At 48.7% G+C, this 17,341-nt stretch overlaps 1 long non-coding RNA gene across 1 annotated transcript in view; it reads right to left on the minus strand.

The window, feature by feature from the left end:
* The window catches only part of LOC147709690 (uncharacterized), an 83,798-nt gene that overhangs the window by 12,930 nt on the left and 53,527 nt on the right, over nt 1-17,341 (minus strand). The window lies entirely within an intron of this gene.

A 17,341-nucleotide genomic window follows, 5' to 3' on the forward strand; every position in this document is an offset into this window, starting at 1 on the left:
CCAATGCACTCTAGGTGCATTACGAATTGGAACTGGTTCACCTTATGAGCCCCTGTATAAGTGCACCCTAGGTGCCCAGGGCATAGGTGTATCCAAGGCCTACCAGGGGCTGCAGCATGTATTATGCCACCCCTGGCCTGGCCTCCATATTTGACACAACTGGCTGATCACTCAGCTGGGGTAAGTCGGTGTAACCACCTCTTACTTAGGTACAGTATGTCTGTGCCTAACCCTAAACTGGACACATATGTTCCTATCAGCCACTCCTATGGAAGGCCTCATCAATCCTGGAGGCAGAGTGCTTGGAAATATGTGAGATGGTGCTCTGGCATGAGCTGAGCCTGTCTGCAGCTGTCGGGAACCACTCCCTAAGCTGTTCCGGGATATTGCCATACCATATACTCTTAAGTGCATTATAATCCTCGCGGTTAAATGCTATCTTTGGTTTGGCTTTATCAAAACATGTCGAGTAAGGTGTCATACGAATTGGAATACTATCCCCTCGCCAATTCTGGCGACGGGGATAGCATTCCACCCTTCTAGAGGGACACGACATGTGTGTAGCCTTAACCCCGGTTAAAGTTAAACAGAGCCTCAGCTTCACAAAATGGACGCTGCCACCACAGACACAAGTCTGGCCTCCTGTTGCTGACCGAAACTCGGCAGATGGTGGCCTGGACAAAGGGTTTCCTGCCTTGGGAGGTGCGAGCACCACCCCAGACAGGATTTTGTGTATTGGGTAGGACAGGGCTGAATAGAATCAGACATGCCCGGGGCACACAAGGTGTCCCCGTGCATAGGCCAGCCCAAACCGGTTCTGGGGCCTTCCAGCCCCAGTCCTGGCGCGGAGCTGGACAAAGGAAAGGGGGTGTAACCGCCCCCCTTCCTGGTTCCTCCCAGAGGAGGGACCTAGTAGGTGATCCACCCCCTAGATTGGAATAAGAGGGGGAGCAGTGCCATTGCACAGCAGATCATCCCGAAATCAACTTAAAACTAAGAAGAAGACTGGACTTCGACATTCTGCTGCACAGAAGACTGAAGAAGAATCTCCCTTGTGGCCAAGGAGTGACCACCCTGTGAACACAGGCACCAACCAGCAACTCGACGTCTGCTTTGCCGCCGCCTCCCGCCGGAGCACGAGCCCAGAGCCCGACAAGAACCAGATTCCCAGACCTCTCAGAGCCCGATCCACAGTCCCTGCAAAGAAGGGACCCGTGGAGGCACCGAGTGACGTGGGACCGGACCTCTTGGAAGACACTCGTAAAGCTGACTGCGCAGCTTCTGAGGCATCCTCGACGTTGTGCTTTGGGGACTGAGAACCCCCACCACCGAGCAGCCCTTGCACCGAAGATCAGCCCCCCAGCATCTCCACGATCTGCGTGGGGCCCTTTTGCACTGTGCCACTCGACGCGCCATCCCGGCCACTAGCCACGCGGCCAGCGGCCATCTTGGCGACGAACCCGAAGATTTAAACAGCAGGTCTGGTTGCTCCAGACCTACCCAAGCTCCTGTGAAAAGGAGCACCCGCTCTGACCTTGCTGGTCCGAGTGAACAGCATCTTTCAACTTCTGCGTGGCTTGCATTTGCCAAGGCCTGTTTGCTCCGATCAGGTCGCCGACACCGCCAACAGCGAGAAGCCTACGTGGGACAGCTCGTGACCGACTCCTGGACGTCCTCGACCCCGGGTATCCACGTGGCTGCAGAAAGAAGCTACCCGACAACGCCTGTTTGCACCCGACATCGCCTGGTTCCAATCTGGTTCCACGGTAGTCACTGGCTAGTGACTTTGAACACTGTCCCCTCTGCTTTCAGGTCTTCAACTCTTCAGATCCACCCTTGGATCCACCGGAACTCTTCTCATCGAGCCGCCTGCAGCATCTTCAGCTCCAAGCACCATCGACCAGCGTGACGAAACCCGACACATCTTCGACCCTGTGCACCCGCTTCCTGTGGGTGAGGTAACTCAGCTCCGCCGGTGCTCCTGCACTGGTACACATCCCAAGGGCCTGTGTTTTAAGTTTCAGCTCCGTAGGTCACTCGGAAGGTTCCTAACTTTCTAACTTTGTGCTTTTTACGCACCATAGACTTTGTATTGAGAAGTGCGTGCACTTTGAACACTGCATCCGAGTCCCGTGGGCCTTTCCCGACTTAGTTATTTCCAGTCTCGAATAGCTCCAGCGATTCCCAAGGCCCTAGGCCTCTTCACTTTCCTCCTGGTATCTCTTATACCACTTATTTAGTATATGGTTTAGGTGGCCCCTAGGGCTCATCCATATTGTGCAACTTTTGTGTATTTTAAACTGTCTTGTGATTTAACGCTTGTGCTTCTGTGCTCATAAAGAGTCCAGGGGATTTTATAGTTAATAAATCAATATATATTTTCAATATATATCTGTGTGGTGTCCCTTTCATTTGGTATTCAAGGGGGTTGTGTATGGTATAACAGCTGGCTTCACATGCCTTTCAGAGTTTAGCCTAAGACTGCTTTGTCCACGTTACCACTAGGATAACTGGTCTACAAGGTTGAATTACAACCATCATCATAAGGGTTGCTTGGCATGGTACAAAGTGATCACTAGAACTAGTGAGCATTATATACCAGGCCAACTTCTCACATTGGTGGCAGCGGTGGGATCTGAGCTTGCTGTTGTTTTACCATTACAATCTTTGAGATTATCATCTGAAAGATCACACAGGTACCTGCTAGGTACATATAAAACAGAACTAGTGAGCATTATATACCAGGCCAACTTCTCACAGAGGGGGATCCCTGCCCTAGAACTAACCCCTATTAAGAGGTGGACTGAAGTTATACTTCAGATTAACTCCCTTAACATGGAATTTGACCTGAGGGCCCTTAATGGGAGGTCATGCTCGGACAAGGTGGGTGCCCATACATACAACAGGCCCGGCCACACGTCAAGAATTGACTACATCTTGTTAGACGTGGGCCTGTGGAGCTCAGTGAGGGACATGGTGATTATTCCGTCTGTTGAGAGCGATCACAACTTGCTCTCTCTTACTCTGATTCCTTGGTGGGTTGAGAGCACAGGGGGTTCTTTGCCCCGTACCGCCGCCAGCCATAGGGGAACATCTATTTCGCATTGTGGCAGGAGGCTGAAGTGGGCAAAGCTTACCCTCTCTGCAAAAAAGGTTGCAGCTATAACGCAACTTTTGGCCTCAGCCCAAACCAATTTGGCCATTTCTGAGGGCGGGCCTGTGGAGGTAGCCGGGAAGTTCGGCGACCTGACTATGGCCTTAACCAAATTGTTTCCTGTTCCAACTGGGCAAAAGGGGGTCAATAATAGGACATTGAGAAGACAGGGGTGGTACACACATACATGCAGGGTAAGAAAGAAAATGTTGGTGGAGTCAGTCAAGTCAAAATCCCAAGCCAGGATCAGGGAGGCTAGGAAGCTCTATTCCCAGAGTCTACAAATAGCTAGAAAAGAATGGGAGGAAAAGTTTTGGGCGGACCTTTTGGTTGCCAGTCAAGGGAAAGATGCCAGGGGATTCTGGAACCTGGTGGGATCCAGGACCAGACCTGACGACACATTGAGGACCTGTACTATTCCGTCCCAGACTTGGTTCAATCATTTTGGGGCCCTATACTCGTTAGTAGAAGGGCCTCTGAATGAGCCAATCTCACTTCCCACCTTGGTAAGGGATAGTATCCTCGATTCATTCACTGTGCAGGAGGTTGCGAATGTAATAAAGTCTGTGGCACCCTTGAAAGCAGCCGGCCCTGATGGACTTCCAGGGGACTTACTCCGAGCCTATCCGACTGAATGGGCTAATTTGGTTTCCGCCCTCCTGAATGCCATCCTAGAGGGGGGACCTGTCCCAGAATCTTGGAAGGGGGCAGAGGTGGTCCCCATTTTTAAAAAGGGGTGTCGGGACAATCCAGGGAACTACAGGCCGATAAGCCTGATTGACTCGACGCAAAAGGTGGCCGGGAAGGATATTCTAGGGAGGATCCTCCAATGGGTGGATGAGAACCAGGTCCTATCCGACTTCCAGGCAGGATTCGGCTCAGGAACGGGCACCATTGAGCAGGTTTTTAGATTAATGCTTCTGTACTGGAAGGTGGTGGAGCTGGGCAAAGGTAGTCTTTATTTGGCCTACATTGACCTGAAGACTGCCTTTGACCTGGTTCCTAGGGAGGAACTCTGGAGGGTTCTGCAGGATCTTGGACTCCCCCCCTACATTCTGTCGCTCCTGATCAAATTACACACAGACAATTATGCTCAGGTGCGCTGGGGCCAGAATGGGGAAACGACTGATAGGATCCCGGTCTGCAGGGGTGTCAGACAGGGTTGTGTGTTAGCTCCCACCCTATTTTCCCTGTATGTAAATGGTGTGGTAGAGCACTTGCTTCAAGAACCAGCAGATGCACCCTCCCTGGGGGGTGTTTGGATCCCCACACTGTTGTTTGCAGACGACACCCTCCTTATTGCCAAGACCCCCAGGGTCTCCAGAAGCTTTTGACCCGTTTTCAGGATTTCTGCTTGACAAAGGGACTGGTTATCAATGTGGACAAAACCAAATATTTGATAATGCATCCACCACGGAAACTAGGCCGACCTCCTGTTTTAAATTCAGTTGCTCTGGAGAAAGTCTCCGAATTCGATTATCTGGGAATACGCCTGAGTAACACTATGACTTGGACGCCACACATCAACAAGATGGTTCTCAATCACAAAAGGATAGGGGGTGCATTATTAAGGGAATATCGAGCCTCACCCAAACACTTTGTGGCACCTGCAATTGACATCTATAAAGCAAGAGGAGTCACGTCAGCACTCTACGGGGCAGAGCTGTGGGGCCACTGCAATTTGGACTCCCTATCCAAGTCTGAGAGCAAATTTTTGAAAGACTTATTAGCTCTCCCCTTGAGCACCCCTACAGTTCCTGTGCTCTTGGATGTGGGCTGCAAGTCGATTAAGGACCAGGCCCGTCTCGGGCCTTTGCTTTTATGGGCTCGCCTGTGGAGGGTTCCAGAGTTAAAATCTTATGCTGATGGGCTGTCCGAGGTGATGGGAATAGTGGGCTGGCATAAGATCAAGTGGCTGAGGGACACTAAAAACCTCCTGGGGGAGCTGGGTTTGGGGGACTGTTGGGCTACAAAATCCGCTCCACCAAAAGCTGTCCTAAAAAAACTGTACTGGGACTGGGTCTCCTGCCAACTCATTGGCAATCCACGCCACTGCAATTCGACCGCGGTATTTTTAAGAATTAAAGACGTGGTAGCCTACGAACCCTACCTGGATTTGATCACCATGCCAGTGGATAGGGCTCTTTACTTTAAGTTCAGAATAGGCACTCTCCCGATTGGGGACCTTCTTTCCAGATGGAAATCGCCAGTTCAGCTATCGCCTTTTTGTGCCCTTTGCGCAACAAGGCGTGAGACGGTGGCTCATATCCTTTTCGAGTGCCCGGACTACATTCGTCCAAGGAGACATTGGCTTAAACCCTTATTCAGACGTTTGGGGACGCGCCAGCATTTGGTGGCGCTACGCATCCTGTTAACTGACACTTCCCCTCTTATAGTTTGTGGTATCTCCAAATTTTTAAAGTGGACATGGTTGATTCGCTGCAATAGATTGTCCATCTCAATTTAATCTATTTTTCAACTAATTTATTATTGTATAAAAGGTATCCTTTCCCTTTTTTAAATACTGACACATTTGTACTATTTTGATCTGCAATTTTAAATGTATCTAATGTCGAAATAAAGCTTTCAACCAGCAACCAGCTTAAATCAGGATGTTACATAACTGTAAAGCTCTTGGTGTATCAGGCCATTGAATCTCTAGCAAATGCCTAATACAAACAAACTCCTATTCTGAAGTATACCAAAATATTGGCGCACATTATAAATATGTAACTTAATTAACTTATGAACTCAAGCTTCTTCATTATGAGATTTCATATGTTTCAGATCTGCGTTGATTTATTGCAACCTGTAATTCAAACTAATTTAAAAAAGCAATAACATATATTGTAATTGTCCAGCCATTCCTGCCAGTACTATTTTACACTTAGCAACACTAATGATATATACCTAAGGAATTTACCCTCTGTGACACTTGAAGTATGAGGCGGTTACTAATTTTGTTTTGAAAGGCTATCCCAGCCACTTTTCATTCCATTCATTTTACTTCGCTAGATTCTTCCTGTCCAGAATAGCTGGGTACCTGAACCCAGTTTTTGCCCTTACAATCTGTGCATCTGCAGTTTATGTAGGCCAAATGCGGACCGTGGAGGTAAGTTAATCTACCACTTTTGCCTTCTCTTCCTATGTTTATGTTTAAAACTTCCTTTCTCCTGCCTCTTCTTTTTCTCTATTATTTCCACCCTACCTTGTCCTTCTTTTTCACCCTGTTCCATATTGTCTTATCCCACCTAAACCCTATTGTGACCTTCTTTCTTTTTTCTTTCACTTTACATTTGCTTTCATTTTTATTTTTTATTTTTTATTGTTTTTTTCTTATAGGTTGACCATTGCTTGATATTCCACATCTTCAACATTGACTGAAATAGACCCCACAAATGTGCAGAATACAATAATGTTCATCGTATTAAAACATGTATTACCATTATTAAATAACAAGTAGCATTATTAACTAACAGTGACCTGTACATAGCTGACCGCACACCTTTAATATGTACGACCAAGGAGGAGGAGCCTAACGCCGTACCAAGATGGCCGTGTAACCTCTCAGCTCCACGTCGCCTTCCCCGGAGTCCGACATCCTGCACATTTTCCTGACCCTGGAGAATGGGCTTTAGAATAGGGAAGCCTGCGATGCCCCCGTGTCTTACCGCGGTATCCAGACGAGTTTGTGAGCCGAAGTAAGGGCACCGTCTGGAATCTGGGGAACAAAGTGGTGAACAAGCCGCCCGAAGACGTCCAAAACTCGGCGGCCAGAACCAGAACTCACCGGTCGCGCCGACACCATCGTCTGCTGGTGCCCGGATATTGGAGCCGGGCGGCCATCGATGAGGTCAAAACATCCCTGGGGAACAAAATGGAGTCGTTGGATCATAAATTAGACACAGTTTCAATGGAGGTGACCCTTATTCGTGCTGATCTCACTAAAGTCAACGAAAAAGTAAAGTCACTGGATATAAAGACAGCTAGTTTGATGGAGGATGTGACGCAGCTCCAACAGGAAGTTAGTGACTTGAAATCTTTCTGCAAAACGGCAGAACGTAAACTGGATGACTATGAGGGGACATCCAGAAGCAACAACATCCGCATCTTAGGAATGCCTGAAAAATCAGAATGCCCAGCCCCCGATCTGTTCGTAGAGGAGCTCATTCAGCAACATCTCAAGCCCAAGGGACTTGGCAAATTCTTCACTATCGAATGGGCGCATAGGGTCCCGGGAGGACGGCCAAGACCTGGAGAGCCACTGTGGCAGATGATAGCACGGGTTCTAAACTTCAGAGACAGAGATGCAATCCTGCAGGCAGCCCGGGCGGTGCCCCCACTGTGCTATGAAAATGCCACCCTCTCATTCTTTCCCAACTTTACGCAGCTGGTACAGAGACAACGCAGAAACTTCCTCACCGTCAAGAAGAAACTTAGAGACAAAGGACTGAAATACACCATGATGTTCCCGGCGAGACTCCGAGTGGAGGTGAAGGGTAGAGCATGGTTCTTTGACAATTCGGAGGTGGCGTCTCACTGGCTGGACAGTCGTCCCGCGGGCGGCGCTGGGGCAGGAGACAATGGAGAAGAATGTGCAATGCAGGAACAAGATTGAAAACCAGCCGAGTAGAGGGACAGATGATTGTCAGGAACAGGAGTTGGGAGCCCTGCAAGTGGACATTAGCCTTGCAACCTTCAGGGACCAATTTATTCTTGTGACTCAGACTTGGGGGTGGGGGGCAGAGTGCCGGCCTTCCTCCTCTTTCCTACCTTTAGTTATTAGTTAGTGTTGGTGTGTAGGGCAACAGGCACTCTGCCAGTTTTGTAATGGGCGGACACCACAAGCAGGGGTGCAGGAGGGGGGATTTGGGGGGGTGTATATTGTTTTTTGATTTTGAATTTGTATTATTCCCATTTTTTTTTGTTTTGACATCATCAAATGACATTGCAGAGCAGGTGATACTTTTGCACAGATACAATGGCGAGTGACAGGCGGGTAGTGGGGATCAGCGTGTTGAGTTGGAATGTGAATGGTCTGGGGGACAAAATCATGAGGAGTATGGTCAATTAAGTTTAGTAGACGACACACCCCGAATGTGGTCCTTTTGCAGGAAACACACTTAATTGGGAACAACTGCATGGCCTTACGTAGAGGAGGGTATAAGCTGGTGGCACATGCAGGATTTATCTCTGGGCGATGAGGGGTGGGCATTCTGATTAAAAACTCATTCCCCCTCACTATACAGGCCATGTGAACTGACAATCGAGGTAGATATGTAGGGATTTCAGGCCAATGAGAAGGGAAAACAGTTACGTTTGTCTCGGTGTATGTCCCTCCTGGCCTGCAGATAGACTTTTAGCGTTGGGTGGTGATTTCAATGCAATAATAGATGGGGACATGGACCGACATCCACCTCATACACTTAGGCCTGCACAAAGGTGGCTCCCTGAATTTGTGGACACAATGGGGCTGGTAGATGGCTGACGAGTACACAACCCAGGCAGACAACAATACACACACATATCATGCGCGCATCAAAGCTTATCAAGGATAGATACTACTCCCTGCTGCCCAGGCCCATGCTCTTCGGGAGGTACTCACCTGGGTTGGGGCGTCTCGGATCACTCCCCTGTGTGGCTCTAGATGGAATTTGATCATGTGAACACCGGTAGGGTCGCCCCCATTAACCCATGGTATCTGAGAGACCCCAGTACAAGGAAGAAAATCACCACAGCCACAGATAGATACTTCCAGGAAAACCGGGGTACGGTTCAGTTAGCGCGTCGGAGGCATACAAAACTGTTATTCAGGGAGAGGCCCTCTGCTTGATTGCAGGGAAAAAGAGGGAACGAAAAGCTGAGCTTGAGAGAGCGGAAGAAGACGTGTTAAAATTGAAGGGGGATTTGTCCTGAGCGGTAACCCCTAAAGGCCTCCACCTGTTGAGGCTACGACAGGATGAATTCAATGGTATTGCCAGAGACAGGGCTAAGGCGCAGAGTAGAGAAGTTCGGAGTAGAATATATGAGCATGGAGATAAAGCGGGGAAGCTGATAGCTTGGTTGGATAAAAGGGAATGGGCGTCGAGACTGGTGCGTGAGGTGCAAGGGGAAGATTCCAGAGCTATTACAGACCTTCAGGCCATAGCAGATACGCTTACAGATCATTATTGTGAGGTATATAATACGTTGGGCAGGTTCACTGAAATAGAAAATGGGGAGATGATTAGGGATATTAAGCTACCCACATTATCAGGCGAAAACTGTGACTATTTGAAATCCCCACTGACAGACGATGACGTGGCCCAGGCCATCAGAGGTATACATTCGGGGAAAGCCTCAGGACCCAACAAAATCCCTATCGAACTTTATAAATTGAGGTCAAATATGCTTGCCCTGCACCTACGTTCCATGTTCAGAGAAATCAAGGAGAAGGGGCATCTCCCGTATGACCAACGAGTAGCCAACATCGTGGTCATATATAAGGCAAACCAGTTGTGCGCCCTATAGGCCTATATCGTTGCTTAATATGGAGCCCAAAGACCTTGCGAAATTGTTAGCGGCACGGCTGGCAAAAGTCATCACCACCCTGATACACCCAGATCAATCAGGCTTTATGCCCCACTGTAATACGGCCCTCAATTTGCGTCGCTTGCATGGGGTGCTGGGCAGGACTCCCACGATAATGGAGCTGGCAGCCCTGGTATCCTTAGACGCCACCATGGCATTTGACATGGTTGAGTGGCTGTATCTGTTTGCAGTATTAGACAAACTGGGCTTTGGTCCGGAGTTTACGGGCTGGATACGCCTCCTATATTCTGATCCGATGGCTTGGGTGGTGGTAAATAATCGCAAGTCCCCTGATTTCCACCTGAGTAGGGGCACCCGGCAGGGTTGTCCCCTATCTCGGCTTCTTTTTGCACTGGCCTTGGAGCAGCTTGCAGTCTGGATCAGGCAGGACCGGTCAATATGTGGAATGAGGTGGTCATTGGAGTGGGAAGGTAAGATCTCCCTGTACGCAGATAACATTCTGCTCTATCTCCTCAATCCGAGAGGGTCGTTGAGCTGCCTTCTGGATGAGCTGGCTATCTTTGGCAGATACTCTGGCTTTGTGAAAAATTGGTCAAAATCGATGCTATACGTTCTCCGGAGAGAACCCACCGGTTATTCCAAATGCCTGCCAGATTCCAATTTCTTGTGAAGGTTTTAAATACCTCGGTATCTACATAACATTAGATTCGAAACTTCGGTATGCTAACTATCTGAACCTTCCCTTATTGAGACTTAGGAGTGACGTCGCTCACTGGAAATCCCTTCCGCTCTCCATGCTGGGTAGAGCGGTGCTTTTTAAAATGATGGCTCTACCTCGGTTCTTGTATGCACTTCATAACACAATGAATCCAGTCCCAGCGTCCCATTTCATAGAGATTGTGGGTCTCCAGAGACAGCTCCTTTGGGATGGTAAACCCCGTATAGGGTCTACAAAGTTAACTCTCAACTGGTATGATGGAGGTATTGGGTTGCCTGACCTTAAAAAATATTACTGGGCGTCCCAGCTTGTGGCTATTAATCACTGGGTCTACGGTCGGCCAAATGATTTGCCATGGGTACATGGCAGCTTCCCGGGGGAGAATATACCAGAGCATTATATGCTGGGCCACGTAGGTTGGCGCTGACTGGACCTACGGCACACGCCGCTCAGATATGGCATGCAGTTAATAGGCACCTAAAGTGGGAACACAAACTCGGAGAAACTAGGGAGCCTCTGGAAATCCAAAGGTTTCGACAAGTGGGACCTTATCGGGATCTCGCTAATACAAGACATCTGGGCAGGGGGAACAGTTCACACGGTCGAAACACTTAAGCAACAGTTCAGTTTGCATGACAGTGAGTACTTCTGTTACCCTAAGTTCGACATGCACTGCTTTCCCAAATCCCCAGGTACACGGCTCTTCCGGACGCCTCTCCCCTAGAAGATAGGGTGCTTGACGGCACCTTCCAGAAAAGACCATCTCTCTGATATATCGGAAATTGATAAATACTATGGAAGATCCATTACTGAAACTCAAAAGAATGTGAAACGAAGATGGCCTGGAACTAGACAACGAAGAATGGCAGGAGGCAGTTTCTTCCCCACGAGTAGTAGCAATTCAGGCCAGGCTGAGATTAGTGCAGCTTAAAATACGCATGTCATGGATCCCCGCCTTGTTCAAATGGGTTATTCAGAAGATGGTGAGTGTAGAAGGGGCTGTGGGGAACTGGGGACGTTTATTCATATCTTGTGGCCCTGCCAACATATACAACATATACAATCATATTGGAGGGAGGTCCACCACACAATGCGGGTGGTTATAGGGATTGAATTGCAGCTAGTGGCTCATAGATGCATATAAAATGTCTGGGAACCCAGGGATCTCAACACCTACACAACACAGTGGGCAACATTGGCATTTATGGTAGCGAAGCGTGACATTGCTCAACTGTGGGGAGCTAGCCAAACACCTCAGATTGGGAAATGGATGGAAGACCTGGATTGTTGCATGTTCAAGGAGAAGTCAGTCTACGTTGCCAGGGGGTGCCCGGGGAAATGGAATAAGGTAAGTGAGGCTTGGAACCAACATAGAGGGGATATCTGTACCCCACCAGATCGTCCGAGCAAGGCAGATACGCTTGAGTCCCCGTGATCCACCTATCACAATAATTGTGTATCATTGTGTAAAGTGTAACATAGTATTGGGAAACGATGGAGACACCTGCTTGTAATCATTTGATGTGTTTTGGTCAAAGTGTTTAATAAAAAGAAATATAAAAAAAATATATATATGTACGAGCAAATGAGTGACTATGACATCACATGATGTCCCCGACTGATAGTATCCTAGAAAGAGATGAAGTTATGGTTGTACTCAGTGAAATTCAACAAGGTGGTGCACTGAATTGCTTGAACTGGATTATTACCTCCGATTACAAGCGGTGCCCTTCAGAATGGAGTATATCATCAGGGGCGAAGCTTGGTCAGTAAGATTCGGGGGGTGTGAGCCTCAGATTTTCAGACAATCATGCTGGCATATCAGGGGAATGAAGAGCGGATTTTGAGGGGAAATTAAAACATTGTATTTTGTAAAATAACCATGTTTTCAGAACTTCAAAAAAGATAGAAGAATATGTGTGTATGTGTTTTTGTATGAGTGAGTGTTTAAAAATCCCAGGTGAAATCTTACTATATCCGACTGAAAGATCCTGTACCCAACGATTTATTAAATAATACATTTATTAGGCAGGTCTAACACCCCACTGAAGCTACACCCCTGTATACCACTCTAATTTATCATCATATTTGCATGTTCTCCTACTTACAGAAGATTTTGTCCTGGCGTTCATCAGAAAGGTTATGCCTCTGATATGTATGTTATTGCACTCGTTAATTACTGAGTGCAGGAAACTTTACACAGCTTATTCTGATCCCTATGCGGAAAGGTGGTACAACGTTTGCTGATTATTGGGGCCATTGATGACTAGATACCCACTAAAAGACCTCCAGAGAAGGAAGAAACTGGAACTCTGATGATGCCCAACCTACTGTATGTTTCTGGATCATGCTTGTGCCCGTGTGCAATGCCTGTGTGCTACCTCCACTCCCCAACCTACTGTATATTTCTGGATCGTGTTTGTGCCTGTGTGCTCCGCCCCCTTTCCCAACCTACTGTATGTTTCTGGATCGTGTTCGTGCCTGTGAGCTCTGCCCACTCTCCCAACCTACTGTATTTTTCTGGATCGTGCTCGTGCCTGTGTGCTCCGCCCCCTCTCCCTACCTACTGTATGTTTCTGGACCGTGCTCGTGCCTGTGTGTTCCGCCCCCTCTTCCAACCTACTGAATGTTTCTGGATCATGCACGTGCCTGTGTGCTTCGTCCCCTCTCCCAACCTACTTTATGTTTCTGGATAGTGCTCATGCCTGTGTGCTCTGCCCAATTGTGCTTGTGAATGTGTGCTCCGCCCACTCTCCCAACCTACTGTATATTTCTGGATCGTGCTTGTGCCTGTGTGCTATGGCTGTGTGCTCCGTCCACTCTCCCAAACTACTGTATATTTCTGGATCGTGCTTGTGGCTGTGTGCTCCGCCCACTCTCCCAACTTACTGTATATTTCTGGATCGTGCTTGTGTGCAATGGCTGTGTGCTCCGTCCACTCTCCCAACCTACTGTACATTTCTGGATTGTTCTTGTGGCTGTATGATCAGTCCACTCTCACAATCTACTGTATATTTCTGGACCGTGCTTGTGCCGGTGTGCAATGGCTGTGTGCTCCGCTCCCTATCCCAACCTACTGTATATTTCTGGATTGTGCTTGTGCTTTTGTGCTCCGCCCACTCCCCCAACCCACTGTATGTTTCTGGATCGTGCCTATGGCTGTGTTCTCCGTTCACTCTCACAACCTACAGTATGTTTCTGGATTGTATTTGTGTGCTCCGCCCACTCTCCCAACCCACTGTATGTTTCTGGATCGTGCTGGTGCCTGTGTGCTCCACCACTCTCCCAACCTACTGTATGTTTCTGGATCGTGTTCGTGCCTGTTTGCTCCGCCGACTCTCCCAACCTACTGTTTGTTTTTGGATCGTGTTCGTGCCTGTGTGGTCCGTCCACTCTTCCAACCTAGTGTATTTTTCTGGATCGTGCTTGGGGCTGTGTGCCCTGCCCCCTCTCCCAACCTACTGTATATTTCTGTATCATGTTTGTGACTATCTACAATGGCTATGTGCTACGTCCAGTCTCCCAACCTACTGTATATTCCCGAAGCGTGCTTGTGGCTGTGTGCTCCGTTCCACTCTCCCAACCTACTGTATATTTCTGGATCAGACTTGTGGGTGTGTGCTCCGTCCACTCTCACAACCTACTGTATATTTCTGGATCGTGATTGAGCCTGTGTGCAACTGCTGTGTGCTCTGTCCACTCTCACAACTTACTGTATGTTTCTGGCTTGTGCTTGTGCCTTTGTACTCCGCCCACTCTCCCACCCTACGGTATGTTTTTGGATCGTGCTTGTGCCTGTGTGCTCCGCCCCCTCTCCCAACTCACTGTATGTTTCTGGATCGTGCTCGTGCCAGTGTGCTCCGTCCCCTCTCCCAACCTACGGTATTTTCTGGACCGTGCTCGTGCCTGTGTGCTCCGCCCCCTCTCCCAACCTACTGTATGTTTCTGAATCGTGCTCGTGCCTGTGTGCTATGTCCCCTCTCCCATTGTACTGTATGTTTCTGGATCAGACTTGTGCCTGTGTGCTCCGCCAAATCGTGCTTGTGGCTGTGTGCTCCGCCCACTCTCCCAACCTACTGTATATTTCTGGACAGTGCTTGTGCCTGGGTGCAATGGCTGTGTGCTCCACTCCCTCTCCCAACCTACTGCATATTTCTGGATCGTGCTTGTGCTTTTGTGCTCTGCCCACTCTCCCAACCCACTGTATGTTTCTGGTTCATGCTTGTGGCTGTATGCTCCGTCCACTCTCACAACCTACTGTATGTTTCTGGATTGTGCTTGTGTGCTCCGCCCACTCTACCAACCCACTGTATTTTTCTGGATCGTGCTTGTGCCTTTGTGCTCCACCCCCTCTCCCAACCTACTGTATGTTTCTGGATCGTGTTCGTGCCAGTGTGCTCCGCCCACTCTCCCAACCTACTGTATATTTCTGGATCGTGCTTGTGGCTGTGTGCTCCGCCCCCTCTCCTCACCTACTGTATATTTCTGGATCGTGCTTGTGTTTGTGTGCTCCACCCCCTCTCCCAACCTACTGTATGTTTCTGGATCGTGTTCGTGCCTGTGTGCTCCGCCCACTCTCCCAACCCACTGTATTTTTCTGGATCGTGCTCGTTCCTGTGTGCTCCGCCCAGTCTCCCAACCTACTGTACATTTCTGTATCATGTTTGTGACTGTCTGCAATGGCTGTGTGCTACGTCCACTCTCCCAACCTACTGTATATTTCTGGATCGTGCTTGGGGCTGTGTGCTCCGCCCCCTCTCCCAACCTACTGTATATTTCTGGATCATGCTTGTGGCTGTGTGCTCCACCCCCTGTCCCAACCTATTGTATATTTCTGGATCTTGCTCGTGCCTGTGTGATCCGTCCACTCTCCCAACCCACTGTATTTTTCTGGATCGTGCTCGTGCCTGTGTGCTCCGCCCAGTCTCCCAACCTACTGTATATTTCTGTATCATGTTTGTGACTGTCTGCAATGGCTGTGTGCTACGTCCACTCTCCCAACCTACTGTATATTTCTGGATCGTGCTTGGGGCTGTGTGCTCCGCCCCCTCTCCCAACCTACTGTATATTTCTGGATCATGCTTGTGGCTGTGTGCTCCACCCCCTGTCCCAACCTATTGTATATTTCTGGATCGTGCTCGTGCCTGTGTGATCCGTCCACTCTCCCAACCAACTGTATATTTATGGATCGTGCTTGTGCCTGTGTGCTCCGCCCAGTCTCCCAACCTACTGTATATTTCTGGATCATGTTTGTGACTGTCTGCAATGGCTGTGTGCTACATCCACTCTCCCAACCTACTGTATATTTCTGAAGTGTGCTTGTGGCTGTGTGCTCCGTCCACTCTCCCAACCTACTGTACATTTCTGGACTGTGCTTGTGCCTGTGTGCAATGGCTGTGTGCTCCGTCCACTCTCACAACGTACTGTATGTTTCTGGATTGTGCTTGTGCCGTTGTGCTCCGCCCACTCTCCCATCCCACTGTATGTTTCTGGATCGTACTTATGGCTGTGTGCTCCGTCTACTCTCACCACCTACTGTATATTTCTGGATAGTGCGTGTGCCTGTGTGCAATGGCTGTGTTATGTTATGTTACGTTATGTTATGTTATGTTATGTTATGTTATGTTAAAAAGATTTGTAGCGCCCACCGCTACTCAGGAGTGTCCCGGCGCGAAAACAAAATAGCAGGAGGTGCTGAAATGGGAACCAGTGAGTTAAGATAAAAGCCGAGTTTTAAGTTTCTTCTTGAAGAGCCTGTGGTATTGGTTTTGCCTCAGATAAAGAGGTAGAGTTTTCCAAGTAGATGCAGCATTAACTGATAAGGAGCAGCCTCCCATCCTAGAGAGCCGGAACCGAGGAGCGATTACCAAACACTGGTTGGAAGATCTCATATGTCTGCTGGGGGCATTAAAATTAAAACGTGTTCTCAAATAAGATGGACCCTCATCGAACAGTGCTCTGTGAGCGATTGCGAGAGCTTTGAATTTAATGCGTTGGTCAACGGGGAGCCAGTGAAGCTCTTTCAGAAGAGAGGAAGCGCTGCAGGATCTATGAGTGCCTAACAGCAGTCTTGCAGCTGAGTTTTCGGATAACCTGCAGCTTTTGGATTTGATAGGCATAAAGGCCCACATAAAGGGCGTTAGCGTAATCCAGGCGTGAAAGTATAAGTGCTCTCGTCACCATCTCTCTTGCGTTTTTTGGAAGGAGCGGCAGGAAGGTCCTGAGCCATTTCAAGATTCCCAAACAGGAACCTACAAGCTTGGTTATCTGAGTAGGGAAACAAAGAGCCTCATTAATCCAGACACCCAGATTTTTTGCAGAATAGCTAGCGGCGTCTGGGTAGGGAATATTAGGGGGCCAGAGATCTTGCCTGAAGTTGTCGGGAAATGACCCATAAAGGAGGACTTCAGATTTAGCCTTGTTGCATTTAAGTTGGGCTGCAGCTAACCAAGCAAAGACAGTAGAGAGGCAGAGCCTCGCAGTGACTGGGAAGAGATGTTCTTTTCTCCATGTGAACAGGCGCTGATTGTCATCAGCATAGGCCACTATCTTCGATCCTAAGGCTTCTGCAATATAAATAAGTGGAGTAATATAAACATTGAACAGAAGGGGACTTAGGGACGAGCCTTGGGGAACTCCCGTTTCCACAATTTTAGGGTCAGAGTAATACGGTGGTATCCAGACCAGTTGAGATCTATGCTTGAGATAGGATCTACACCAGCATAGTACCTGATCTGAAATGCCGATCTCCATCAGCCGCTCCAGAAGAAGGTGGTGAGGAACCGTATCAAAAGCAGCCGAGAGATCCAAGAGAATCAGGGCTCCTCTTCCACCACCGTCAAGACATTCTCTTATAGCTTCAGAGATTTCCACCAGCGCTGTTTCAGTGCTGTTTGTCTTTCTAAAGCCGGACTGAGCAGAATGAAGAGCGCCGGTGG

This window comes from Lissotriton vulgaris, chromosome 6 (genome assembly GCF_964263255.1).
Source record: "Lissotriton vulgaris chromosome 6, aLisVul1.2, whole genome shotgun sequence".
Lineage (NCBI taxonomy): Eukaryota > Metazoa > Chordata > Amphibia > Caudata > Salamandridae > Lissotriton > Lissotriton vulgaris.